A 3,968-nucleotide genomic window follows, 5' to 3' on the forward strand; every position below is an offset into this window, starting at 1 on the left:
GTACTATGTTTGACTCATATCTTTTAATAAAGCAGCAGCACAAATCCCAGGATTCTCAAAGCAGTTCCAACCAAAAACGAAATGACAGAGAAATGGGAAACAGATGTGTCTGGTTTAATAAAAAGGGGGAGGGTCATCAGGTGGCCACATCCTTTCCTTATCATTCATATCCTCAACCTACAGATCCTTTCTACCCTCGTAAGATTGAATACAGTCAAGGTTAGTTGGGTCAAAAACTGATGTTAATGACGATTAAAAAGAGATACAAAACTCAGCACCTCCTTCATTAAAAATAAAGGTTGAGAAACTTTATAAGAAAGAACTAAAATATTCTTGTAGCTGCTTGGGGAGTTCTTAAGCCTTCCACATAGACAGATATCCTCATATCCAGAGGAGGCCACGACTACAAGCAAACCGAATCCATTACTCATTCCCTCTCCGGCTCTTCTTGTGGCTCTTCTTAGACCTTTCAGGAGACTTGGAGTGGCTCTTGTGTCTGTGACTACAGTGATGACCTGGGGACTTGGGACAGGATCTGTGCCGCTGATCTTGGGAACTGCTGCGGTGATGTCTTGGACTCTTGCTGCAATGCCTTTCTCGACACGGGGAGGGGCTTCTCCTTTTGGGAGATCAGCTTCGCCTTCTGGGAGACCGGCTCCTACTCCTGTAGCGCAGTGTGGGAGAGCGATGGGGCTTGTCCAAGTCTCGGTAGCTTCTCCGACGGTGATCAGGTGATGGCACTCTAAAAACTTCTCATCCTCTTCCTCTTCACTGGACCCCAAATTGTCCATGTCCTCTTCCAGAGCACTAACTCAAGGCTCCAGTTGCTCAACTTCCTCTAATACATAGCGGTTCTGTAGCCGGGACAAAATAATATCACACACTCTTTCACTGTGCAATAGTTCAGCAATAAACTCATCTACATGTATCAGTTCAAACTCCTCATTATGGTTCTGGCTCTTGATTTTTCGATAGTCATTGTACAAAGGCTCCAAGTACTTGTAGCAATCAATTGCAGTGCCTGTCAGCCTCATGTAAAGTGCCCCCAACACGCGGACATACTTGAAATCTTCATTTTTGATAGACTCTACAATGATATCCTTCTTGGGTTGAATCTGAAGCATCTTCAAGGTGTTGTTTTAAACACAGAAAGGGTGTTGGTTTTATGTTGCCACCATACACGCCACCCACAAACCTTAACTCCATGGCTTTATCAACTACAAGTTCAGCCGTAAGTCCAAAGCACTCCTCTTTCCAATACTTGGACTCATAGATTCACGTTCAAATGATCTCCACCAGATATTGAGGGTTGGTGTCATGGAAGCTGTGTGCATCCTTCGCTGTACGGTTAGCCATTTTAGAATGCCTTTGATTCTCGAATCTACTGCTACTTACTCTTAATATGAAGGAATAAAGTTCACAGTGGGGTAGAGGTTAAAAGGAAACAGATCAAAAGAAACAAAACTAATGAAGTTCTTATCATCCAGCATTTGGCACAGCATAAAATCCCTTTAGGAGCAAGAAGAAATCAGCCTGAATTAAAATATTTTGTTTTATCTGAGACCAGGGACTTGCTGACTGCTCACTTCTTTTTCTCTGGGGTGGCTGAGATGCCAAGAGATGGAATTCTATCTCTCAGTTCTTTGGAGCTCTGTGTGTTGATGAATTAGAAACAAAGTACTACGTTTGGAGCTTAATAATGTAATAGGAGACTTCTGTGATGCGAGTCGGTAAACTGTAGTTGGCAGAGGGTGCCTTTGGGGATTTGACAAATAAACAGTGGTGGCGTTTCAGCTGCCCAGACGGTCTCGTCTCCCTGACCCCTCTTTTGCTCCAGTGGGCAGCTCTGCCTCGGCCCTGAGAGGAGGACATGGGGAGGTAGTGGGTCGAGCTCCCCAGGCTCTGCTGCAGCCTCGGGTCCCTCATCACCCGTCCTCTTTGAGAATAACCACACCAGAAATATATGGTGAGAGTAAACTGAGGGCAAAGCACACACATACACACACGCACACACAGAACGCATGCATACACACGTGTGCACACACACATGTATACATACAACATGCATATACACATACAGCATATGTGCCTATGTACACACACAATGCATACATACACACGTGTGCACATCTGCACACGCACATACAATACTTGCAGATACACATCAGACACACATCCACATATATACAATGCATACATATACTATGTGTGTACACACACAATAACATGCCTATACACATGCAGCATGTACACACACAGTACACGCATACACACATACAACATGTGCACATACATACATATACACAATGCATGTGTACATACAGACACATATACACGATTCATGCACAAAGTGTGTACACATACTCATACAGGACTCACATATACACACACACATTCCTCAGAGTTATTGCAGGCACTTGGACACATTCTTTATTCATCACAGCCAGATTGATACTGTGTCCTGTGTTACAGAGGAGGGAGCTGATGCTAAAAGAGGTTAAATAATTTGCTTAGAGCCACACAGCAGGTAAGTAATAGAGCCTGGTTGGAAACCAGGGTGTCTCCAAATCTGAACTCCAAAGAGAGAAGGAGCACAAAGGAAGTACTGCCTTTAAGAAGATTCACCGTCACCACTCTGGGCTCACCCATGCATTCAAACTGAGGTGCCTGCCCTTCTAGGAATGGGCGACAGGGAGAGGGGAGAAGCTAGGGAAAGAGAATCTGGAGTTTGTGCCAGGGCTTTTGAGATTAAGTTCTTCATTCACTAAGGAAGAGCTTGGGAACACAAAGGGTGTGGGCAGGGGCATTTGGGGCAACTGGTCAGAGGGAAAGTGAAGTTCAATGATGCTCTTGATTTTAATCCCCACATGCATCACTTTTCTCTTAAAGAAATCTGGGACACTACAATAGCAAAGACCTGGAACCAACCCAAATGCCCATCGATGATAGACTGGACAGGGAAAATGTGGCACATATATACCATGAAGTATTATGCAGCCATCAAAAACGATGAGTTTGTGTCCTTTGTAGGGACGTGGATAAACCTGGAGACCATCATTCTCAGCAAACTGACACAAGAACAGAAAATCAAACACCGCATGTTCTCACTCATAGGCGGGTGTTGAACAATGAAAACACTTGGACACAGGGAGGGGAGCATCACACACTGGGGTCTGTTGAGGAGAAATAGGGGAGGGACAGTGGAGGGTGGGGAGTTGGGGAGAGATAGCATGGGGAGAAATGCCAGATACAGGTGAAAGGGAGGAAGGTAGCAAATCACACTGCCATATGTGTACCTATGCAACAATCTTACATGTTCTTCACATGTACCCCAAAACCTAAAATGCAATAAAAAATTTTAAATATAAAAAGAGTGATTTTGTGTCTGAGAAAGTTTAAGAATAATAAAGTCAAACTACATTATTTACTGCAATATTTCTCAGATGTTTTAAAAAAAATCTGGGACACACACACACACACACACACACACACACACGAAAGATGTGCCACCACAGGCAGGTATTCCAGCCCGATCATCCCAACACCACTGAGTGGCATTCACGTGCACTCAGCAAGGACATGGGATTCCATCTGAATGTGACACATAGGAGTGTGATAATAGACTTCATCTCCTCCTCTCTCTCTCCCCCTCTCTCTAAAAGAAGGAGATGTAAGCGAAGCCCCCTGCCCCCCACCCTGTGTTTCTCTAAACCATTCCAGGAATGAGTAGTTTGCTTTTCAGCTGTGGGCCATGGTGGCAAGGGGAGGGGTTCTGAGTTCTCTGTGCTCATCTCCTCTCTCCAGAGTTGTTGGAAGGATGAAGCTCTGAGAATCCCAGGGAGGAGAGCAGTTAGTGATTGCTGTTACAGTCCCCTCAGGAGTGTGTCAGTTCTTCCCTGAAGGTGACATTCTGTCCCCAGTAATGTTCATGGCTGATGGAGACCTGTAGACTCTCCAGGAGCAGGAAC

General features: G+C 44.8%; 1 pseudogene; it reads right to left on the reverse strand.

Moving 5' to 3' along the window:
• Positions 1–221: 221 nt before the first annotated feature.
• LOC101053420 (pre-mRNA-splicing factor 38A pseudogene) lies at positions 222–1,372 on the reverse strand (annotated as a pseudogene).
• Between the last annotated feature and the right edge of the window lie 2,596 nt (positions 1,373–3,968).

The sequence above is a fragment of the Saimiri boliviensis genome, chromosome 4 (assembly GCF_048565385.1).
Source record: "Saimiri boliviensis isolate mSaiBol1 chromosome 4, mSaiBol1.pri, whole genome shotgun sequence".
In the NCBI taxonomy this organism is placed as follows: domain Eukaryota; kingdom Metazoa; phylum Chordata; class Mammalia; order Primates; family Cebidae; genus Saimiri; species Saimiri boliviensis.